The 26,750-nt window shown below is 38.9% G+C and overlaps 1 protein-coding gene across 8 annotated transcripts in view; it reads right to left on the reverse strand.

Annotated features, from left to right (window-relative positions):
* Nucleotides 1-26,750, reverse strand: part of NCOA2 (nuclear receptor coactivator 2) — a 286,593-nt gene that overhangs the window by 252,530 nt on the left and 7,313 nt on the right. The window lies entirely within an intron of this gene.

Consider the following 26,750-nt stretch of genomic DNA (forward strand, 5'->3'; position numbering starts at 1 on the left):
AAACACCTGAACTTGTGTTACAAAGTAATGGACTTGAGGTGAACACACCTGCTTCCTCCACTTGCCTTGCTTATTCTTTGTTTCTAAGAAATAATACTCTAAAGAGGCCAGAAAGAGAAAAAAATGAGAAAGACAAAGAGGGGGGAGATACCTTAAAGGAACAGAAGCTACAATTAGAAGCTCATGATAAAAAGAAAATGCAAGGTATCAGTTAAAAACAAACAAACAAACAAACAACTGAAGTTTATCAAGACTGGTGTCAGGATCAGCTTTTTAAAATTCTAGACAAGTGATTTAGAATTAAAAAAAAATCTCACATAACCTTTATTAATGTTCTGGGTGATAATGATCCATGTGCACTGAAATGAAGTTAAAATAAAAGGGAAGCACAACATCTAATATATTTAACACTACTAAACTGTACATTTCAAAACTGTCAAGATGGTAAATTTTACATCTTTTTTAACACAATAATAAAAATAAATAAAGGTAAAGATTCCATAAACCAATTTAGGATTTTTATACACTTAAAACAGTGCCATCATATCTGCAGCAGCAATGGATGGACTTAAGAGATTATCATACTAAGTGAAGTGAGTCAGACATGGAAAGACAAATATATGATATTATTTATATGTGGAATCTAATATATGATAAAAAATAAACTTATTTACAAAACAGAAACAGATCTACAGGCATAGAAAACAACCTTATGGCTATCACTGGGGAAAGGAGAGGAAGAGATAAATTAGGAGTTTGGGATTAGCAAATACAAGCTACTGCATATAAAACAAATAAACAAAAAAGTCCTATTGCACATTACTGGGAACTATATTCAGTATCTTGCAATAACCTGTAATGAAAAAGAATACACACACACACACACACACATGTATGTGTATTTGTACATATGTGTGTGTACATAAGTGTGTGTATTATACGTGTGTGTATATAAAACTGAATCACTTTGCTCTACACCAGAAACTAACACATTTTAAATCAACTATACTTCAATTTAAAGAAAAAAATTAGAAGCATTCAAATGGTTAGTTCTTGTTTAAAATATATAACTTAAAAAAAATAAAATAAAATATATAACTTGATTGTGTGAAAACACACAAATCAGAAATTTCTCTTATAAAGATACTAAAAAAGATGTTAAGTGATTTATAGAAATTCCTGATGTTCTGATAAAAAGATATTTTATCATCATGGCTATCAGCACAAACTTCGGTTCTATGAGTACTAATCTGCACAGCTGGATTTTTTAATGTATTTTTTTAAACCACATAAACACAAATATACTACACTTGGGGAACTACATCAGTCCCAAGAGGACATAAAAACTACTGCAGCTTTTAAAATACATTCACTTCATTGGTTTCCTCAAAACCCTGAAAAGGAAATTCCCTATCACTTTGGGCCAACATCAGAGGATGTCTTCAGAGTGCTATTCTAAAAACTGTAAGTTTTTTTGAGATCATTATTAGACAATATGATAGATTCCTTTAACGTTAAATTATCAAGTTAAAACTTATTATGTTAAAAAACAATAAATATTCACAAATGTAAATTGTATATGCATGTATTATTTTGTGGCATTTATGAAAAACTACATTGGGTTAAAAATTATCTTAACTATTTTATGTTATGTAATCCCTGCAGGCCAAACAAAAGTGGAAAAATTAGTGAACTAGATTACTGAGTTACTGGAGAAGGAAAATAAAACAAGGAGAGGGGAAAAAAAGGCAGACTGAGGGGTACATTCATTCTGAAACCCTACAGACCAAAAAAAAAATTCCACACAGAATTTAAAACAGCATTTCTGGAAACCAAATTCTGTTCTAACACTCTATAAGAGCTCAAAGGTCATCCACCCATACAAAAACCACTACTTAAGTTTTTTCAGTTACTGGAAAAGGAAAGGGAATACTATGTTTAATACAGATATTTGAATTTAATATTTTAGCATGTGTTCTGAGGTGTTAAAGATTTAGTTAGGAGCTATGCAGAATTAAACAATGAGCAGCAATTCACCAGGAGAACCAACTGCCTACTCCCGCCCAAATCCTACTCTTTTTTACAAGTGCCACATGTACTTGTTTTAAATCATTTTATGATTTAGCCTATACCACCTTTGTGTCCTGGGAAGGGAGGAGAACAGAACTCTTCTCACTGGCATGACCTCCATCATTTAAACAAAGCATCCAAAACCATGGCTGACCCAAAGCTTGTATTTTATGAACTGTACTAATATTAACAAATTGAGTACACAGTGTGAATAGTTTGCTGAACTTTAACAAACATAAATGTACACTGATGGTGAAATTAACATATACATTTTCATCAATCCAGAAAGTTCCTTCATGACCCTTTATAGTTAATTCCTCACTCCCACTCCAGTCAATCCACTGTCTGACTGCCATCACTGTACATTAGTTTTTCCTTTTCTAAATATATAATGGAAACATACAGTACTCCTCTATCTTCTTTTAATCAGCATAAGGTTTGTGAACTCCTCCAACAAGGTGGTTATGTTTATCTCTAATCTGAATAGTATTCCATTGTATGAATACTATTATTCATATTACTATTTACTCAACCATTTATCCTGCTGATGGATGGACATCTGGGTTTTCCCCAGTTTGGGGCTGTTATGAATAAAACCACTAAGAACACGCATGTCAAAATCTTTTTGTGGACACGTGTTTACATTCCTCCTAGGTAAATGGTGAGTAATACGGTAAGTACACGCTAAATAAACTCCACAAGAAACTTTCTAAGAAACTGCCAATCTGTTTCCCAAAGCGGCAGTACAGCCTACACTACCACAAGCAATGAGATCAGATTTGCTTCCAGCTCTCCCCTATGCTTGGTGTTGTCAGGTTTTTTTAATTGAGCTAGGCTATTTCACTGTGGTTTTCATTTGCATTTCCCTGATGGTTTATGATATCGAGCATTCTTCCATGTGCTTATTGGCCATTTGCATATCTATTTTTTGTGAAGTATCTGTCTAAATCTTTCGAACGTTTTAAAAATTTGGTTTCTTATTGTTAAGTTACAACTGGAGTTTTTCACATATTCTAGATACAAGTCTTCTGGATCGTGAATATTTTCTTCCAGTCTGTGGCTTGCCTTTTCATTTTCTTAACAGTTTCTTTAGAAGAGCAGATGGCTCTGATTCTGATGAAATCCAATTTATCAATTTTTTTTCTTTTGTAGTTAGTGCTTTCTCTGTTCTAAGTAACACTTGCCTATCCCAAAGTTGGTTATGATTTTGTCCTGTTTTCCTCTAACACTTTTAGAGTTTCAACTTTTATGTTTAGGCCTAAGAGCTGTTTCAAATTAAATTTTATGCATATTATGAAGGAAAAGTCAAGAGGACAAAGTTCAGTTTTTCCCCATACCAATATTCATTGTTTTAATATCATTTGTTGACCAGAAAGCAACTGACCCTATATGTACGGGTCTATCTGCAAGTTCTATTCTGTTCCATTAATTTATATGTCTGTCATTATGCAACTACCATGCTAACTTGAATCTTGAAGCTTTATAATAAAATTTGAAATCAGATAGTGTAAAACCTTCAAAGCTGTTCTTCACTTTCAAAACCAAGTTCTAGCTATCCTAGGGTCTTCACGTTTTCACATGAATTTTAGCACCAGCTTGTCAATTTATATAATTTTTCACTCACTGCTGAGTGGGAAAAAAAAGTAGCTTGACAAACAATATTAAAAACATAACCCATTTTAGTTCAACCAAATCTATAAGTAAAGGTACATAACAGAAACCCAAAGTATACATAATACACGAAAAAATGCTCTCTAAAGGCTGATTACAAGGACTTTTTCCTTTTTGCAGTTCTGTATTTTCAAAAATTGGCAATTTTGAGGAAAAAGTTAAAGGTAATTAAGGCACATAAGCCCATTAAGTAGGGGGAAGAAGAACTGATGCTCAGTAATCCTATTTATTTGCCCTTAATCTCACATATTATCTGTAAAAGCAAAAAAAAAAAAAAAAAGGTACGAAAAGATAAACGGGAGAACTTTCACTTTTTATATACTTCTCCAATGTTTGTATTGTTACAATGACCATATTTTTTACATTTAAGAAAAGTTAAAATATTCATCAATAAAGATAAAATATATGTATCTGTTAGTTGAACTAAAGCAATGATGAAAAGATTATCCTAGAGGATGACTACCCAATTTGATGTCATTTAAATTTTCAGTTAAAAAAAGGCATGTGATATATGTGTAACTGAATCACTTTGCTGTACACTTGAAACTAACACGACACTGTTAATCAACTGTGCTTCAGTATAAAATTTTTTAAAAATGTTTTAAAGAACACAAGAAAAGCCTCTGCTTGGCTAGGAATTTGCCTCTGGCCTCAGGTGAGATAGCTGCTTCAGAAAATCTGAAATGAATTAATCAACTCTCTTCTGGGACGAGAAGCAACCAGAATACACTATTTCAGTAACCCCACTAGGACAGCTGGAAATGAATGCTGAAGGCAAAAATAATGAGATTTAGGAACTAAAGGGCAGTGATTTGATGTACGAGATACTAATGTTAAACATAAACAACATCACAGGTGATTGTGCCATAGCTACTGGTACTCAGCCCACATTATCGATTCAGACTTAGGGACTGATCAGCAAATCAAGGTGAACCACTAACAGTGGTGAAACTGCAGTTGCACAAATTCTAATACACATGCAAGAAAGAAGGACATGAATAGATTTAAACCTTTGAATTGTTAGCTGCTGCAGCTGCTAAGTCACTTCAGTCGTGTCCAACTCTGTGTGACCCCATAGACGGCAGCCCACCAGGCTCCCCCATCCCTGGGATTCTCCAGGCAAGAACACTGGAGTGGGTTGCCATTTCCTTCTCAAATATGTGAAAGTGAAGTTGCTCAGTTGTGTCTGACTCTTCGCAACCCCGTGGACTGCAGCCTACCAGGCTCCTCCATCCATGGGATTTTCCAGGCAAGAGTACTGGAGTGGGCTGCCATTGTGAAATAAATAGGAATGTAGCATTATTTTAAAGGTCTATGGATAGATGTACTTCATACTAAGCTTCTATAAAAAACAGGCCAATGAAATTCAATTTTCATAGATACGGATAAAATCTACTCGCCTTAGCCCAAGATAGCCGTGTTACAGATACACACAGCACTTATTTAATACTATTTCCTGCCAAAATGTTACTCAGGTATATCTTTCATCTTCACTTAAGGAACTCGAGGGCCCAGGTTGGAAAGAGCTGCCTGAAAAAAGTCAATCTCAGAGTCACTGATGATGCAAGAGCTCAGCTGGCCTGCTCTTGACCCCTGAGCATCCCCCAAGCCTCAGCTAACATCAATGGCACATCACCATCAATCTAAATTTTGAAAAATATATATTGATTTTCCACAAATGATGATAATGGGTTTTTCTGCAGTAAATGTGCTTATACAATGTTTTCTTCTACACACCAAGATGATGATCAACACAAAGAATAAAAAAGTGCTTTATGTATTTTTAAAGACCTATTGGTCAAGCTCCCAAGTGAGTCAAAATTCATACCAAAATATAACAAAAATATTAAGGAAACACCTTGAATAATTCCTACATTGTGAATAACAACTGATTACATGGAAAAAATTTTAAATATTTATTTTTTTTTTAAAGAAAAGCTTACTTCCCACATATCAGAAATCTCCTACAATTTTAACACATTTCTTTGAAATAATTTAAAAAGGAATAGTCTCAGGTAGTTAATTTAGTTAGACACAAATAAGTAAAAATTAATTATTTAGTGTGTTACATTTATTAGTAATAGCCATATATCCATTTTTCTAAGCAAATTAGGCTTAGAATTTAGCTAATTTTTCCAAATTAGCTTTTGGGGAAAAAACCCCTTTACCACATATTTTCAAATAAAACTATCTTTTGTGCTGTTGCCTGATGTACTCAAATTTTTAGTCTAAAATTCCAGGCACTGAATTGAAAAGAATGTTTCCCGTTTCCATAGTACGGCAAGTAGAAATATGTAAATTAGTTCATGGGCAGAATCATTAATTTAGATAAAAAGTAAAAACACATTAATTGAACACCCAAAATGTGACAGTTCTTGTACAAAATCTAAGATGAGACAGCTGCTACCACTGGAGCTTATAAATCTAAATTAAATGGGCAAAAAGGCAAAGAATTTTAATTTATCTTATTTTCCAAGGAAATAACAAGTCTGATAGTCAGTGCTCCAATCTTTAAACTGACAATGATAAGTCTGAGTCTCATTTCCATAGGCTGATATTGGCCTAATTATCAGAGCCAAAATCACAGTTGGGGTTTGGGTAGGAAGCAAAAATTTTGACCCAACTTAGAACCACAAGAGATCTAGTGAAATGAATTCCCACTGGTTCTCCATTTCCTGGAAGATGTAGGTCAGTAACACTGCCTGTTAAGATATTGCTTATTGCCGGTTATCAACAGTCTTGAATAACCACAAACTGATTCTAAATAATTATTTAGCAGTAATTAAATATGCAGACTTTCAAATAATTTCTTAAAATATTATTTTAAATATACTATACATCATCTGTCAAAAATTTGACAGGGAATTTTGCCTCTAAGTTGAGGGAAATAGAATCTCAAGTTAAAATGAGAAAGGACAACAGCATTTTGAATTTAGGCTCACATGGTGTTGCATTTCAGCTAAAATAAGGAGGAATTCTCATAATAATTATCTTCTAAAATACTTCTTAAAAATAAATTTACTTAAGAAAAGCCTTCTTATGACTTCATTCCACGCAACACCATTATAATGTAGCAGACTGATGCATAACTGGTGCAAAATCGGTGAAGGAGTACGCAAAATGAAATGAGGGGAGTGTGGAAAAGGTCCATATTTTCAAGGGAGATGGCTCAAGGCTTTCAGTAGAATCTCAGAGGGATGTGGCAACACAAAAAATGTCACTGATTTCTTACATAATCCTGAGGTGTTTACCATTACTTCAAAAATGACAAAATTGAGACTCAAGGAATTTAAAAAGCTTTCTCAAGGTCAACTATTAGTAGCATAAAAGCAAATGAGAATGCAAGTTATTTTAGTTTCAAAGTCCCAGCTCTTTTAAAAAATGACAAGATGAAGAAACCCTTATTCAATCACCTTTGCAAACAGCAACCTGATGATGCTGACCATAATAACAACGACAACGGTGAACATCTGCACAACCCTACGTACCAGGCACTGTTGCTAGGGCCTCATTTAGTCCCCACAGTAACAGAAGCAGATGACAGGCACATGATGATGACTCCCCACACAGCTCCTAGGTGGCAGAGCTGTTTTTCAAAACCAGGCAATTCTGGCTCCTTGGACTTTGCCCTTAACCACTAGGTGTGTGACACTCACCTCATGAGGACTTGCGATTAAAGGATAAGGGCAGAAAATTTAAGAAGGTTGTCCTAAATAAATTTCTTTTTTGAGAAGTATTTTATTTTTTAAATTTTATTTGTTTGTTCACGTCAGGTCTTAGCTGTGGCATGTGACCAGAGGTGGAACCCAGGACACCTGCATTGGGATTGTGAGTCTTAGCCACTGGACCACCAGGGAAGTCCTTTGAGTATTTTAGAAGATGATTATTATATGGTAATTCCTCCTTTCCAGTGCCAAAGAATATTCAAACTGTTGAACAACTGCACTCATTTCACATGCTAGTAAGGTTATGCTCAAAATCCTTCAAGCTAGGCTTTAACAGTATTTGAACTGAGAACTTCCAGATGTACAAGATGGGTTTAGAAAAGGCAGAGGAACCAGAGATCAAATTGCCAACATTTGTTGGATCATAGCGAAAGCATGGGAATTCCAGAAAAACATTTAATTCTGCTTCATTGACTACCCAAAAGTCTTTGACTGTGTTGATCACAGCAAACTGGAAAATTCTTTAAGAGGTGGGAATACCAGACAACCTTACCTGCCTCCTGAGAAACCTGTATGCAGGTCAAGAAGCAACAGTTAGAATTGGACATGGAAAAACTGACTGGTTCAGGATTGGGAAAGGAGTACAACAAGGCTGTATACTGTCACCCTGTTTATTTAACATATATGCAGAGTACATCATGCAAAATTTTGGGCTGGATGAATTACAAGCTGGAACCAAGATTGCTGGAAGAAATATCAACAACCTCAGATATGTAGATGATACCACTTTAATGGCAGAAAGTGAAGAGGAACTAAAGAGCCTCTTGATGAGGGTGAAAGAGGAGAGTGAAAAAACTGACTTAAAACTCAGCACTCAAAACACTAAGATCATGGCATCCAGTCCCATGACTTCCTGGCCAATAGAAGGGGAAAAAGTGGCAGCAGTAACAGATTTTATTTTCCTGGGCTCCAAAATCACTGTGGACGATGGCTGCAGCCATGATATTAAAAGACGCTTGCTCCTTGGAAGGAAAGCTATGACAAACCTAGACAGCACATTGAAAAGCAAAGACATCACTTTGACAACAAAGATTCGTATAGTCAAAGCTATGGTTTTTCCAGTAGTCATCTATGGATAGGACAGTTGGATCATAAAGGAGGCTGAAAACTGAAAAATTTATGCTTTCGAATTGTAGTGCTAAAGAAGACTCTTGAGATGGTTGGACGGCATCACCAACTCAATGGACATGAGTTTCAGCAAGCTCCAGGAGACTGTGAAGGACATGGATGCCTGGCATGTTCCAGTCCATGGGGTCGCAAAGAGTCAGACACCACTTAGTGACTGAACAACAATAATTCTGCCTTATTTAAGCTAAAATGCAATACCATATAAGCCTAAGTTAAATAAAAAATAGTTTTAAGAACAATCCTCTGTTTCCTAAAGATCTGCATAAACTCAAGCAATCTAGAAAATCTCCAATCTAGAAAATCTATCATCTTTCACTATAATATTTAATGAGCATAGGAGAAATCTTATGTCTTAGAAATGTTTACTTAACAGGTATAGACTATGACCCAGGACAGGAAAATCAAAGTTCTCAAAAAATCTCTAAAAAAAGATTTGTCAAGTGGTTTCATTCAACTTTTCTAAGTCCCCAGCAGAAGTACCCCTTCTCCATGAATGTGTCTGGACAAAAGCATCATTGCTTAATGGAGTTATCAGATTGCCTGTCCTCTACATTTAGCAGTAGTTCAAGATTTCACTTTTATCTCTTTCCGCCACAGTTTACTGTATTGCAGGCAGTCACTGAGGAAAATGAACCCAAGGAAAAAAGTCTTCATGCCAACCCAAACTCTATAGTCATACAAATTACTTACCACCTACCTATACACTTCACATAACTTCTTAAAGAGATGCTACTAGGTTTTACTAAGAATCAGTTTTAAGCCAAGTAATTCTGTCTGTCCCTCAAGACAAATTCTAATTCATTCTCTGCTCTCCTCCTCTTCAACTCCTCCCAAGCCTCCCCGCCCCCGACACACATACTGTAAATTCTAAATGACATTAAACACAAGACTTATTTTCACAAGAATTCCATTTTGTAAAAAAATTCCATTTTCAAACTAATTTTTTTCATTCACTCAACAAATTTATTAGCATCTAAAATATAACAGGCGCTTGGCCAAAAATACAAGATGTCTGCCCTCTAGAGCTTAATTCAGTGTTTTTCGTTTTGGCCAGTGGTATGTGGGATCGTGATTCCCCAACGGGAGATCAAACTTGCGCCTGCTGCAGTGGAAGCCGGGAGTCTTAACCAACGGACTGCCAGGGAAGTCCCGAGTAGGATTATTAATCTAATATCTACTTTCCCTGGACTGCACATCTGCTATTGGTGTCCTTCAGTAGCAGGAGGTTCACTCTGTGAGCCTAATAGCAATACTCTACAATTGCTCCACCAGGAAGCAAAACGTTTAAAAGACTGAACAGCCCAAGATTTTGTTCCATCAGTCAGCACCGTTTAATTCACGTATTAACACATGAAATCCTATTCTTTATAAAACTGCTTTATAGGATAAAGTGATAATGTCTGGGATTTGCTTCAAAATGGGGGGGGGGGGGCGGTGAAGGTTACAGAAGTGTTGGTTCACAGGAGATCATCATATATGATTATTCTGTCCACTTTTACACAGCTTTAAACTTTTCCCTGGGCCTCCCAAGTAGTGTAATGGTACAGAACTCTCCTGTCAATGCAGAAGATGTAAAGAGAAGCGGGTTCAATCCCTGGATTGGGAAGATCCCCTGGAGGAGGATATGGTAACCCACCCCAATATTCTTGCCTGGAGAATCCCACGGACAGAGTCTGGAAGGCTACAGTCCATGGGGTCGCAAAGAGTAGGACACAACTGAGCAACTGATCACACACACACAAACTTCTCCAGAGTAATTTTTTTTTTAATGTAAAAGACCATTACCCAATATCAAAAAAAAAAAATTACCTTCAGGAATTTCAGGAAGCTGCACAGAAAGACAGCACATGAACGACAGAAGTATTTCGATGTACTTGATTTAATCCACCATGAGATCCTGCATTGTGATCCTAATTATATATATAACAAGTTTTACAGTTTCAAACTGCTCATGTGTTAAACTGAAGGTAGCACTGCTAATCTCTCTTACTGAAAACATCCCAGGAGGCTGTGCTGATGGAGGACCCTACTAAGGTACCAAGTTAAAGCTGCAGAGAAACCAACATTAATCAGGGAAATGTATTTTGTATTTTCCAGCCTCACAGGTGATGGAATGGAGTTGTTATTGCAATAGCATACAGTTACCAAATGTAAAATAATATTCTTATGCCACACAAGCTTATAGAGGTAATAGCAGAAATGCAAAACTGAAGCTGAGTAATGAAGTCTGTAGGATAGGGATCAAAGCTAGATGATTTCTTAAATATAACACACTGTACTTGACATTTCTCAACCTCTGAAGCTCTTGCTTACAGTCAACAGCTGGTCCAAATACCATACAGTTTTAAGATCTCGTGGCTATATTTAAACGTGACCATAACCACAACAAATAATATTTGTAATGCCATTTTACAGGCTATAAAGCATTTAATCTCTATTTTCTCATTTACTCTTCACAAAATCCTGTGAATTAGGTGAGTTACATGGGGATGTTTTTGAAAACAAAGAACTTGCCTAGGCTTCCAACTCATGCAGTCAGGACTCAGAACTGATGCCCAAACATCTAAATCCAAATTCCTTTCATTTTCCATTATCCCAAGCTGCTGAAGGAGCTCATAATTTCATTAAGACACAAAACCTAAATACATGCCAAAAAATTAAAACGTTGAGATAAGGTATCAAATGTGTGGTCTGGCCAGTAAGTACTGATGAAAGATCAGGAAGGAAGAATACCACCAATGGATCAAGATACTGGAAAAGGGGTCTTAGAGTCAGTGTCATGTAAGGTATGAGGAAGCCCACCAGACAGGAGTAGAGGGCGGCTTTCTATCTGTGTACTTTCACAAACAAAAAACTTTGAAGTTTGCAAGTGGACTCAAATAAGTTAACTGGCTAGAATAAAGAGTTGTAAAAGTGTACCGTGAGGCTTACGTCTAAAATATATATTTTGCACAGCAAAGGGAACCATTAACAAAATGAGAAGGCAACTGACAGAATGGGAGAAGGTTTTACAAATCACACATCTGATAAGGAATTAATATCTAAAATATATAATGAACTCACAACTCAACAAAAGAGCAATCTCATTTAAAAATGGGCAGAGGAACCAAACAGGCATTTTCCAAAGGAGACATACAAACAACCGAAAGGTACATGAAAAGGTACTCAACATCACTGACCATCAGGGAAATGCAAATTAAAACCATAAGAAGATGTTACTTCACACCTGTTAGAATGGCTATCATCAAAAATACAAGACATAACAAGTGCAGGTATGGATGTAGAGAAAATCAGAACCAACTCTTATGTACTGCTGATGAGAATGTAAACTGGTGTAGCCACTATAGGAAACAGTATAGAGTTTCCTCAAAAAACTAAAAACAAACTACCATATGATCTAGCAATTCCACTTCTGGGTATGTATCTGAAGGAAACGAAATCACTATCTCAAAGAGATATCTGTATTCTCATGTACACTGCAGCATTTTGTACAACAATCAAACATGCAAACAACCTAAGGACCCACTGACATGTAAATAAAATTTTCAGATTTTATTTAGACAGGTAGGTTGATAGATCCAATAGAATATTATTCAGCGATAAAAAAGGAAACCTTGCCATTTGCAACAACATGGTTGGATCCTGAGGGTATTATGTTAAGTGTAATAAGTCAGATAAAGAAAAATACTGTATGATCCCACTTACATGCAAAATTTTTTAAAAAATCAACTTAAAGAAATAGAGAACAGATGGTGTCGGGGGTAGAAATGCCTCGGTACAGGGAAATGGGTGAAGGTTAACAAAAGAAACAAATCTCTAGCTATAAGATAAATTCTGGGGATGTGATGTCTAGATGGTAACTATAGTTAACACTGCTGAGAGTAAATCTTAAAAGCTGTCATCACAAGAAAAAAAATTGTATGTGTGGTAATGGATGTTAACTAAACTAATTGTAGTGGTCACTTTGCAATACAGGCATGTATCAAATCATGTTGTACACCTCAAATTAACACAATGGTATATGTCAATCTCAATAAAACTGGAAAAAATGTTTAAATTTCTTTTTTTTTTTAATTTCAACAAAGAAAGAACAAAGAAATCTTCCTCATGATGCGATGTAAGTCATGGAAGACCAAGGAATACAAATATCTCATGTTGGGAAGGCTTGAGTATTTGTTGCTCCAAGCCCACCAACCGTATCTAGGACATGCATGCAGCTATTAGATATTGTTGCTCAGGAATTTCAGAATATGAAACAGGGAAGGAAGTTAGCACATAACTATTCTGAATGAAAATTACAGTTTATTTGTAAAAGCGAGTCTCAGCCAAGTCAAAGCATGCATGCATTTCTTTCTCAACATACCAAGATAGCAAACTGGCACACACCAATTGGTAAATTACAGAATGATTCAGAATCACATACTCCAGAGGGTTAATACAACTGATTCAAAAAAAGCATTTTGTCCCCCAGAGATGCATTTCCTCACCCTGATTCACTGTAAGATCAGCTCTGTTAATAATGATGCTTTGTGATTCTGTATCTCTTTCCCTGCTAAAAGCTCAAGTATGAGTTGATATGGCACATCACAGACTACACAGATGGTACTCCACAGTTTCCACAGCTCTCACTGAATAGCTCATTTGACTTACTAATAAATGTCCCTACTTCAAGATTAAAAACAAATATGAAAAATTAAGAAAAACGGGAGAAAGACAGTAAATTTTCATATCCAATTCAGTGGCATCTAGCTGAAAAGGTAAACTCTAGATGGAGCACCCAGAGCATAAGACAGTTCCTTCAGATGCTAGTGCACACATGTGTCTCTTCCAGGAAAGTCCTGTCAAGCCACCAGGCCACTGGGAAAAGAAGAGGGCTAAGCAGTAAATGAGGTTATGCTAATTTCTATGTGAACACATAACAATCAGACCTAAAAGGAAAAATTCTCAGAGAGGAGGAGCTAGACCTGGAGTTACACGGTCCTTCTGTTTTAGTCCATTAACCTGTAATTACTCACTGAAGGCAGACCCATGGTCAGAAGCTTGACTAGAAGTGAAGTAACAGATATCAGCCTATGTAACAGGGTTACTGAGATTTATAAAGCATGTTTAAATTGGACTCCTTAAACCAAACACTTTTAAATGGAGAGGAAGACTACAATCATTCTAGAAGTTTCTTTTATGCTGTTCACAAATGCCCTGCTCACATCCAACTAATAAGAGAAGGTTTTTGTTCCTTTGAACTTCAAGCACAGAGCTTCTAAATGCTCCTCATTGGTATCTCTATCTCATCTCCCCCCACAGATCCGGAAATTTCCCATTAGGGAATTTAGCTATTAACAAAGTTTCCCCTCACCTCTGCATAAATCACTGTACTCCATTTGTGTAGTAAATGTGGGTGAACACAACTAAATACAGGCATCCAGCATTATGATTTGTGAAATGTCAACTGATCTATGAAACAGGCCAGATCTTGAAAAATCCAGAGCGAGCTTATCCCTATGAAAAACAGAATTAGTACTGATGATCAAATTTAACTAAATGAAGACCACTGAGGTAGAGAACAGCTAAAGAGACTTGCTTTCCTTGGTAATTAAAGTGGTTTTGTAACATCTAGTTACAGGATTATATTCAAGCTCCAGGAAAAACAAATACCTGATTTAGGGAATTATGTTCAACCACTCTTACCAAGAACATCTTTCTTTTTTTTCCTGATAAAATCACTGTATTTGAAACCACAGTCTGAACTGGTCAAAAATAACATTCAAGTCTTATGTAGCAGTTTTCTCAAAAAAAAAAAAAGGGGGGGGGGAGGTTTAAATTATAATCAAAACCAGTCAGATGATTCCAATATTGAGGTATTATATATATAAAGATATAGATATTCCTGAGAAATCTAAGTTATCTCTTTGCAGAGGATACCACAGTCCACTTCTAACACCAATACTTAGATATATCAAGCAAGCATTCAATCGTCCATGTTTATGAAATGTGAATCTTATGTGTCACATATTTCTGATATTTTCAATATGATAATTAAAATGTTCTACTACCTTTGGGTAGTTTTAAAAATACTGCCCTGAATTTCTCCAAAACATAAGTAAATTTAACTCTCTGGATATAAATCACTCTCCTCTCAATTTCCTGTATAAAACAGTAACTACCAGCTTGGAACCACATGGATTTAACAAGGACAAGAAACTTGGCAGACCACCATTCACCCAATCTTTGTCGTCGCTCCCCACCGCTACCCGTTGAGAACCAGTGAATTAGACCTACTAGTGGCTAAGATGCTCTGTGATTACAATAATCATTCTGTAATCAGGGTAGCAGCACATTTACTCTAAACAGTCGCTAATTACGAAACAGTTTATGATGACTAAAAAAACAGAATGCAGCATGGCTGTCTGCATTTCTGGAACACGTGTTAATTGACAAAGAGAGATGGTTTAAAAAAACTGGACCACAAATAATTTTGACTACCTAGGTGCTTCTCATCTTCAGGATTAACTTCCTAAATAATTTCCTGAATCGTCCTCAATTTGCATCTAAAATAATCTACTCTGAACCACAATCCCAAATAACTAGTCAAGAGCTATCAAACACCAGTTAGGGTCAAATACTGATCACTGAAGGCGACTGAGAGTAATCCTAACAACAGTGGACATTTAGGGAAACGGGCACAAGGTCACGCCTGTTCAAGTGACGAAGGCAGACCGCGATCCAGCAGCGTGGCTCTGAAGTGCCACTCCCAGCTGACCTCACAGAATGAAATAAATAAGGAAGGAAGTAAACCTCCTGCATGCAAGGGACTCCAGAATTCTTGTATTAACAGCTTCCAACAGAACATTCCACACATTTTTAGTCAATTCTCTAAGTAAGATTTTACAATCTTTCTTTCAAGATCTTCAGAGATTTTACTTTTATTTCATCCTTAAAATGGAAAGGCCTTTTTCAAAAGACAAGCCTGCAGCTGGTGCTATACAAAATGTCATTAGTTACTTCAGCGTGTGGTTTTCTCATCTTCCTGCTACTGAGAAACTTCTTAATATGTAAGAGTGTGCTCAAATAGTACACAGAGATGGACGCAGGAGGGTCCTGCTTGGTCCCCAACCCCCTACTTATTCTCAGGTTACCGAGATTTCTGGCGAGAAGGGGTCTCAGGGCCTAGACCATAGGACCTTCTGTGGTCCTGTGGTCTGACTCCCCACCTTATCTATCAGGGTCACCTGAAGAGTCTCTTTAAAAACAGACATCCTCCCCAACCCCATACTTTTGTAAATCGCGATGAGACCTTGGGATTTCCACCTTGACAAGTAAGGTAGACTACCTGTGCACTCTGATATTGGGACCAGCAACTTAGACCAAAACCACGTCATCCATGCTTCCAGCATAGGAAAAGCAGCGCCTTTCAACAAAAAAAACGCTGCCTTCATCTATAACACGATCTGCTGAGGCAGCACCATTCTGGTGCTTTTGGAGGGAAGTGTGTTAATTATTACCCATAACACGAGCAGCTTCCAGGCCTAACTCCCTAGAAATGCTTCTGGTAAAACAAACGGTCCAAAAATATACGTCATTATCATTTAGTCAAAATTTCTACACAGTAAATACATGAATAGCGAAGAAAGTAACAGAAAGAGGCCGTATTTTTTTCCCCTCTATTTGGTAAAAAAAAAAAAAAAAGAATTCTAGAATTTTTTTAAAAATTTGAGGAAGATTAACAAATACCCCACCATCCTTCTTAGTGATAAACAGAGAACCCTTTACCAGAAGATTTCTTTAAAGTTATCTAATTCATTTTGCCTTCATTAATAATTAAACCTTGAGCCTCACCACTATTTGAGGCAAACAAGCATAGCCCCCGTTCAACAAAAACAGATATTGGGACTCAGACATATTAAATCACTTGCTCGAGGTGATAGGTCCAGTCGTAGGCAGTATATACCCTTCGTTATTATTAAATGTATCTTTAAATCATACAGATTTCCTCTGCTCTAAATAAAATCTATAAATTTTTATCAGAAAGTTCTTCTAAACATCTAACTAAAATCTCATCAGATATAGTTTAGGAACCATACCTTCTGTGGGATTAAAGAACTATCTGGAGAAGGAAATGGCAGTGTTCTTGCTGGGGAAGTCCCATGGGCAAAGGAGCCTGGTGGGTTATAGTCCATGGGGTCCCAAAGAGTAGGACACGACTGAAGCAACTTAGCTGCAGCTGCTGCTGCTCATTATATCTCATATTGAATCATTTCATGTATCTCAGGAACAATAAACCCTCCTTCCACTCTTCTCTTCTTTTAAAGGAAAGGACGGCAACATTTCAACTTAGCCTCTGCAGACAACAGTTCCCACAAATGACCACACCTCTCATCCCACATGCTCTTCTTCTCATTCAACTTGTAACTTTCCTCCCAAGGTGAGCTGAGATCTGGGGAGGCTTGTGACTAAATCCTAAGATGTGACTTCTGAAGTCAAGTCATAAAATGAGATACAGATTCCTTGGAACTCACTCTTTGAACCCCAGAAGCCATGCTGTTAGGAAGCTCAAGCAGATGCAAAGAGGCTGTAATTAGGTATTCCAGCCTATAACTTGGCTGAGGTCCCAGCCAACAGCCTGTCCAGCACCAGGTCTGCAAGTCTTCAGCTGCTTCCAGCACTGAGCCACTAACTGACTCAGCCTTGGACCTGAGTTGTCCACGCTGAGACACAGGACATCATGGAGTGGATAAGCTATATCCATCATGCCTTTTCCCAACATGGTAACATTCATGAGCAGAATGCCACCAATTTTTCAGATGGTATATTAAGCGGCAACGGGAAACAAAACTCTCTAATTCAGAACACAAGCAAGAAATGAAAAAGAGGCAATGGATAAAAAAGCTTCTTTCTGAAGGTTCAAAATAAATATTCCCCAATTCTGTGCTCTAAAGATTACCTGCTTTACTGATAAGAGTCTGTCAGACTCTCACACAGATCTTAGTGAAAGTCCATGTAAAATGAAAGGAATTAGGAACACACTATATTACTTTCTATCTTCATCCTATGCACATCTCTCTTTAGAATGATGTGCCTTTTCTCCTCTCTGATGAAATCTCCATCAGCCCTTGATGCTCAAATCAAACTGCAGAGCAGCTATGAAGCCTTTCCTCACCTCACAAAATGAACTGTTTGCTTCTTATAAAATGTTTGTCTAGCCCTTCTAAGACAATTCTCTATTCTAATGCATATATTATACTGTAATTACTTGTCCACTTGTCTCTTTCCTTCCCTAAACTGTGAGATCTTCGAGGATGGAGCCTATTTCTTTTTTAATCTCTGTGTCCCCAACTTCCAACCCGTGCGGCAGGTAAAGTGCCAAAAAAAGGGAGAAAATGGACTGTTCTTTAAATTTTAATTTTTTAACATAAACATATACACATATACTCAAAAAGTAACATCCAGACAACAGAAAAAGGCAAGTCTAGTTTGCTGAGCTAGGGCTGGTAGCGAGGGGTCCATGGTTTACAGTGACTTGAGTACAGAGACAGACAGAGCAGTATCCTAAAAGATCCCACGGACACTCAGGGGAATTTTAGCACATTTCAAATCAGTTTAGTAAACAGGGAAATACTACGCATTTTAAAAGCATTTTCTCGTAAATAACTAATGTCAAAATTTGAGGTGCTCAAAGGAATAAAAACCAGAAGCAGAAAAAATAGACACATGAGACCTCATTTTCTGAAAGTTTTGTATAGCCACTATTTTACAGTAATATGACTTTATTATTAATTTTGCCCCCACCTCTGTCCCCTCAGTCCTTAATGTCCCTACTGTTTGGTTACATTTCAGAACTCTAAAGTACTTTCCTGCCAGTTGACCCAAACTGCTACCATGTTACAAATCCACTGAAAAACACACCACAATACTGTCTGTTCAACCCTCTCCAACAGGCCAACATTTTTTGTTTTTAATTTAGTTTATTTTAATAAGCTCTTCAAGCACCTTCTGCAAGCTTGAGCAAAGATATTCATGAATATATTTCTTTTAAACCATGCTAATGAATTATTTTTTTTATTAATTGAAGTATAGTTGATTTACAATGTTTCAAAGGCCAACATTCTTTTCTTAAGCAGTACCATACCAGGTAGCACTAGTGGTCAAGAATCCACCCGCCAACGCAGGGGACACAAGAGACACGAGTTTAATCCCTGGGTCGAGAAGATCCCCTGAAATAGGAAACGGCAACCCACTCCAGTATTCTTGCCCGGGAAACTCCATGGACAGAGGAGCCTGGCGGACTACAGTCCATGGGGCCACAAAGAGCAGGACACGACTGAGCAACTGAACACAGCACGGGACTCACAAAATGCCAGAAATGAGGATATCACCCAGTATGTCTGTAAGACATTTCAGAAAAGTCTTGCAAAAAAAAAAAAAAAATCCAAAAATCAGTCATTTAAATTCTAGTCCCCTTAAAATTGCCTGAATCTGTTAAATACAAAGGCCTATATCCAATCCTACTTTCCTTCCCACTTGGCATCTCTTACATGTCTCCTAAACTGCCATACTTCAAAACCCCAGGAAGTTGTCCTCTCTATGATGTTACTCCAAAGAAGTGCTTGGTATACAAGCTTTCTATTTAATAGCCAAGTGTGCTAAAAAATTAATGTCTCAATCTCAACCCCCTCCTGTGCCTAAAACAGAAATCTACAACTTCCTAGGAGGAAAGAAGTCCTCAAATTCTCAGACGGTAAGTGTTCCCGTAGGCAGGCATCCCCTCTGTGCCTGCTCCCCTCACAGCATCAGTTGTATGAATCTCCCTGTGACGTGTCTGTAGAAAGTATGGCTAGGTTCAAACCTACAGAGACTTCAGAAGGGGTGTGCTGAGAAAACATCCCAAGGTGTCAATATTTTAAGCAGGAAGTTCTTAGTATTTATGTGCTTCTTCAGCTCTATCAAATCCATCAATATATTTAAAAAGTTAATTTCTTAGCCCTACTTGAAAAACTGAAGTCTAAACAATGAAAAGATTGGTTGCACAACAATATGAAGGCACTTAACCTTACTAAACTGTACACTAAAAAAATGGGTAAGATGGTAAATTTTACACATATTTCCCCACAATTAAAAAGTTTAATTTAAAAGAATAACTGCTAAAAAAAAAAAAAAAAAAAAAAACAGCATCTAAAAAACCCACAAAACCAACAAACAAAAACTAGGAGAACTGTTGAGTATTAACAGAAATTACTGAACCAAATTTCCAAATCGGGAAAGGAGTATGTCAAGGCTGTATATTGTCACCCTGCTTATTTAACCTATATCCAGAGGACATCATGAGAAATGCCGGGCTGGATGAAGCACAAGCTGGGATCAAGATTGCTGGGAGAAATATCAATAACCTCAGATGTGCAGATGATGCCACCCTTATAGCAGAAAGCGAAAAAGAACTAAAGAGCCTCTTGATGAAAGTGAAAGAGTGAAAAAGTTGGCTTAAAACTCAATATTCAGAAAACTAAGATCACGCATTCCAGTCCCATCACTTCATGACAAATAGATAGGCGAAACAATGGAAATAGTGACAGACTTTATTTTGGGGGGCTCCAAAATCACTGCAGATGGTGACTGCAGCCATGAAATCAAAAGACGCTTGCTGCTTGAAGAAAAGCTATGACCAACCTAGACAGCATATTAAAAAGTAGAGACATTACTTTGCCAACAAAGGTCTGTCTAGTCAAAGCTATGGTGTTTCCAGTAGTTATGTATGGATGTGAGAGTTGGACCATAAAGAAAGCTGAGTGCTGAAGAAGTGATGCTTTTGAATTGCGGATCTGGAAAAGACTCTTGAGAGTCCCTTGGACTGCAAGGAGATACGACCAGTCAATCCTACAGGCAATCAGGCCTGAATATTCATTGGAAGGACTGATGCTGAAGCTGAAACTCCAATACTTTGGCCACCTGATGTGAAGAACTGACTCACTGGAAAAGACCCTAATGAGTCTTTTCCTGAAAGATTGAAGACCCTGAAAGATTGAAGGCGGGATGAGAAGGGGATGACAGAGGATGAGATGGTTGGATGGCATCATTGACTCAATGGACATGAGTTTGAGTAGGCTCTGGGAGTTGGTGACGGACAGGCAAGCCTGGTGTGCTGAAGTCCATGGGGTCGGGTCGCGAAGAATTGGACACGACTGAGCAACTCAACTGAACCAAATGTAAAGGGGGAGCTTCATTAGATCCTGGTTTGAAACCCAAAGCTGTAACAGACAATTTGGAGAAAACTGGGATAACTGAAATAGTTGATACTTGATGATATGAGTTTTCTTAGGCTTTAAAAAGGGTTTTGTTAGGTTTAATGGTTGTTATTTTGTGTGATTACCCAAGGTAATGCCTTTATTTTATGGCAACATGCTTTCTGGACAAAGGGTCATTTATAACTTACTTCCAAATAGTTCATGCAATACACACACATACACACACACAGACAAATTGGAGAAAGAGGGAAAGGAAAAGCATTACACAACACTGAAATAGCTGTTATTTAGCCACTTGTTCTACCACATTATGGAAGCATTGTAGGAGCTAAGGGAAAAAGAGACACACGACACTGCACACGTCCCAAAGCACCGCCTTGCGTTTTCACTGAGCTTGGAGATTGTTTCTACTGCTTAATATAATATTGGCTGCTGACAGAATCTGAATAGATGACAGGTAGATAGCCTTCTGACTTCTTCTGCAAGTAAAATGATCTCACAAAGCAAAAAAATTACTGTTGAAGTAGAGATTTGGGAAGAAAGTTGAGAACATTTTTATAGGTATTGTCACAAGTATATACTAATGTGTGGTCTGTAAGGGTTTTGCTCTTTGAACAGTTGTAGAATTTCATTATTTATCTACTGAGACATCAACCCTTCAAGTGATGCTTTCATTCTCCTATCACTTCTTCCACGCAAGTGTTTAAGTAACAGCCCTATACTTTGTGTTTGGTTTTGGTCTATCACCTTTCCAGAACTACCAAGTTCCCCCAAAGTCTTCTTTACCTTTGCTGTCCTCTTTCCACTATAAACTGAGATTATCAATCCCTCTTCTCATCATAGCGTCAAAACACTCTGCAGGGGAGAAGTCAGTAAGTCTGATATGGAAAATGTTCAGTTTTACTGAGGCAACAAAACCAAAACTTTGTCTTTATTATTTCTGACTTGAAGTGGACTTCCTTCTTTTTCTATAGAATTTTCTATATAAAATCTATAATCAATGCAATAAGCAATTGACTAATAACCTTTGAATATTGTTGGACTCCGTCTGTCTTTTTGTTCTGATTGTACACTCTGCTATGAACTAAGGTCAATCATAAACTCCCAACAAATTGAGTTTTATATCAAAAGAACTGCTTCCTCAGGAAATCTCTGGCAGTCAGTGGTTAGGACTCTGTGCTTTCAATGCCGAGAACAGGGGTTCAATCCCTGGTTGGGGAACTCAATCCTGCAAGCCACACAGCCAAAAACAAGAGCTTGCATGGTCAACGTGTTCAGAGGAGGCCAAGAAAGAACAGACTAACAGGTACAAAGGTTCATATAAAGAGTAGAAATACAGGGACACAGCTTTGTGGTAGACCCATCTAGACAGTGTCTGGAAATGTCATTCTATGGTGATTGGGAACTTATACAAGGATCAGTCTATTAATGACTTACAGCACAAAAGGTGAATTTATTAAATCAGCCCAAAACACAGTTTAAAAATGAATGATTTTAAGCTGTTCTGTATACTGTGTGAGAGAGGCGAAATGAATGAAAAAAAAAATACATGTGTATACATAGACACACACACACACACTCTGTCCTTACTATGTCTCCCAATTGTAGCAAACCAGTAAGAAAACAGGTACCATTCCCTGTTGTACCTCTTTCTTTCAGACAGCAAGCCAGTGCACATGATCATGTAAGCATATTTATAGAACACAACTGGAGAAGGAAACGGCAACCCACTCCAGTATTCTTGCCTAGAAAATCCCATGGACAGAGGAGCCTGGAGGGCTGCTGTCCATAGGGTTGCACAGGGCTGCTGTCCGTAGGGTTGCACAGAGTCGGACATGACTGAAGTGACTTAGCATGCATGCATGCATTGGAGAAGGAAATGGCAACCCACTCCAGTATTCTTGCCTGGAGAATCCCAGGGACAGAGGAGCCTGGTGGGCTGCCATCTATGGGGTCGCACAGAGTCGGACACAACTGAAGTGACTTAGCAGCAGCAGCAGCAGCAGCAGCAGCAGCATATAACACAACAAACAAATTTTAAGCCAGATTTGTCAAACCATTTTATTTGATGGTTTCTCTCTTTGATATTAAACAAGTTTAATATCTATCAAAACATCTAATTTGCTTTATTAACATGTTATGGCCCTTCACTTATTTATCTAAACCTTCACCAAAAAGTGTGTTATTAAGGAGTCTGGTTCCACTTAAAGTAACAAGTATTGTAAGTTGACTACTCAGTTTGATCAAGCTGATAAACTAAACAGTCCATCCTTGAAAAATCTCTCAAGCTCCAAGGGCATGGACTTGTTACTGTGCCATTCCTCTATGCAGAAAGCATTAGTGGCTCAGTTGTCTGTGCAACTCCATGGACTGTACCCTGCCAGACTCCTCTGTCCATGGGATTCTCCAGGCAAGAATACTGGAGTGGGTTGCCATTCCCTTCTCCAGGGGATCTTCCTGACCCAGGGATCAAACCTGGGTCTCCTGCATTGCAGCCAGATTCTTTACCATCTGGGCCACCAGGCTTTCATTAATTTACAGATTTCAGGCAAGACTACTCTTTTGCATTGGTATTTTCCACCTGCGTGGTTCTAACCCTTTTTAGCCTCAATTAAATGAGCAATTCCTCTGAAGGCCACCTCCAGCTTCCTTCCAAATGCCTTTCCTTGCCTTTTTTCCCGTTACACACTCAATCCCTTTCTCCAAGTAGATAAACATCTGTGGACCACTGAGGCAGGCCCAGAAAGCCGGGGTGAGGCTTCTGGAGACATCTGACCTTCACTGGGAAATTCCCTTTCTGGGGAAGGGAATGAAGAGGGCCTCTGTGACCAGGAAACCCTCTCTGTTCCTCTGGTGTGAGGCCCTGGCTTCCCTCACTCCTCTGAGCACCAGGCCAGGTGAACACAGGAACTCAGCCTATGAAAATCACAAGCCCCAGAAGGCTTTCCCTTGGCCCTACCTGGTCTTTGCCTGCTCTTGGGTGGAGTGGGCCCCTCACTTCTCACCTGTAGAGGGGAAGAAAGTCTCCCAAGTGCTCCGTGTGGTAACCCAGAGTATCAGGGCAGAAGGGCCGCAGGGCTGAGGGGTACCTGGAGGGAGCCGGCCTTTGGCACTGCTGTCCGGGTCCAGGATTAAGACTGCAGCTCATCGGAACACTCTGCACCCGCCCAGCTCCTGCTGTGAGATCCGGATGCAGACAGCGATTGTACAGGTGAGTGCTGGGACCTGGATGGGACTGGGACTCACCCATTTCACCTGTCACCGGCTCTCCCTCCTCTGCCTTTCCCTCTCCACCACAGGGTCAGGGCCTATCTCCAGTGACCATGAGAGAGGAGGGAGTGGTGGAGAGCCTCTCCTAGCAGAGACTCAGCTCACCAGGCGGCCTGCACGCAGGGCCAAGCCAGATGGCCCCTGCCAGCTCCATCCCGACCCACCTTCACTTGCCTCTCGAGCCCACAAACCTGGGCTTCCCTCCACCTCCCGGCTCTCTCCTCCTGAATGCTTCTTCTCAAAGTAAGAAATTTACTATTATGATGAGATCATCCATGATCATGAGAATGCGGTTTTACGATGTGCGTGTGCTTCACCCAGCAGAGGAGAATGCTCTGGTTTTCTTTTCTAATGCCCTTCGGTGTCCAGGCATTTTGTTGACTTTTGTCACTGTCAGTTGCCACTGTCAATATGCTCAGAACACAATGAGTATCATTTTCTTACATTATACTTAACAGCTTACAGCCTTTATTAAACTCTTAACTGTACACACCTCTTGCTTAAAATACAAGGTAGTACAGCATAAACAGATCTTTATATAACTTTATTTACATAAAGATTATTATTTAAATAATCTTTATATAAATTCACTACGTTTTACTTATTCCTGTTGTTGGTGTTTAATAGATAAATAGTCATGTTTGACTCTTGTGCGATGCCATGGACTATAGCCTCCCAGGCTCTGCTGTCCATGGGATTTCCCAGGCAAGAATACTTGAGGGGGTTGCCATTTCCTTCTCCAGGGGATCTTCCCAACCCAGGGATCAAACCCATGTATTCTGCATTGGTAGGCAGATTATTTACTACTGAGCCACCTGGGAAGCTCTGACTTATACTTACTATTTGTTTATCTAAGAAAAGACTCTGTTGGTGCTAGAATACAATAAAATGACACTTCTTAATGGAAAATATTTCTATATCACACTTTTATAGAAAAATCTTAAGGAATCAAGATAGTCATACATATGTTACTTGAAAAGCAACAAGAGCACGATACACTGAATCTCAGAAAAGAATTACAGAAATTGAAAATACAACACACTACCAGAAACTCCAGAGAGGCGGGCATTCCTAAGACTCTAGGAATCTGATGAAATTTTCACCAATCTTAAATCATCTTTAATATTTCCAAGTGAAAGTGTTAGTCGCTCAGTTGTGTCCAACTCTGTGCAACCGTATGGACTGTAGCCTGCCAGGCTCCTCTGTCCATGGAATTCTCCGGGCAAGATTACTGGAACGGGTTGCCATGCCTCCTCCAGAGGATCTTCCCAACTCAGGGATCAAAGCCCTCATCTCCTGTGTCTCTTGCATTGGCAAGTGAATTGTTTACTGTCTGAACCACCAGGGAAGCCCCTTAGTATTTCCAACTTATAACCAGTACCAATTGTACTGGACCACCAAAGGCAAGGGAAATCATTTCCTGTGTGATTCCTGGACTATTTTGCAGGTGGGAACAGCCTGCTAGAAAAGCCCATCCTCATTGAGATCGGGGCTTCCAGGGGCGAGGGGATTCCCTGGTGGCTCAAATGGTAAAGAATTCACCTGTAACACGGGAGACCAAGGTTCGATCCCTAAGTCGGGAAGATCCCCTGGAGAAGGGAATGGCACCCCACTCCAGTATTCTTGCCTGGAGAATTCCATGGACAGAGGAGCCTGATGGGCTGCAATCCATGGGGTCACAAAGTAGCCCATGAGGTCACAAAGAGTAGGACACAACTGAGCGACTAACACTTTCTCTCCCCCCCCACCCCACTTCCAGGGACAAAGGTCAGCCAGAAACAACGGGAACTCCTAGGACCCTGTCACACTGTGCAAATTAAGCCTTGGGAGATGTGGGATCACATTTCCTGAGGATTCACTAAATGAGTAATAGAAAATACCACACGTTATGTGTTCATCTCTGACAAGAGGGCTTCAGAATGGCAGCTAGAACACTGAAAGCAGTGCCTGCTGATCCCCACACGTGCACAGGTGAAGAGTTCCCTGAATGCTCTCCTGGCTCCCTGAAAACAATTGAGCAGACAGAAGAATTCCACAAATAGCAGAGCACAAGTCAGATGACTGAATATATTATCAGCCGCCTTTGGGGACTACAATGTCGCAACACCGAGTCACCCGTGCTACATGGGTTGCAAAAAATCTGCCAAACATGCATCACACAAACCACCAGCTAACAGCTAAACGTGCTACGATTAAATATATGTTACAGAAATACCAGTGTTTCATCCGTCCAAAACCTCTACCCCCTAAAAGGTTCTCTCCGTCTCTTTTCTGCCTCTCCCCCACATTCAAGTTTTCTCAAGTTGATTTTCTGAGCTTCTTATTGTGAGAAACAATATGGGACCTGAGTGTGCCTTTACAAAATACATCCCCACCCCTGTCCCTTTCCCTCGTGGGGAATGACTGATCCGTGCTTTCCACAAGGACTGGATGGCACACATCCACGTGAGGCTACAAGGAGGTGTAGCTGGCCAGCTCACTTGTCAGGGAGGCAGGGCTAAGGGGCAGCGCTGGCCTGGGTTCAAATTCCTCTCCAGCACTCGGGCTGTGTGACCTCTAGCAGGTTATCTGACAGCTTTGTGCCTCCACTTCCTGAACTGTGAAAGCGGAGCGACAAGAGCGCCTCCCTCGCTGCGTTCCAGTGAGAGCCAGA

The sequence above is a fragment of the Bos javanicus genome, chromosome 14, assembly GCF_032452875.1.
Source record: "Bos javanicus breed banteng chromosome 14, ARS-OSU_banteng_1.0, whole genome shotgun sequence".
Classification (NCBI taxonomy): domain Eukaryota; kingdom Metazoa; phylum Chordata; class Mammalia; order Artiodactyla; family Bovidae; genus Bos; species Bos javanicus.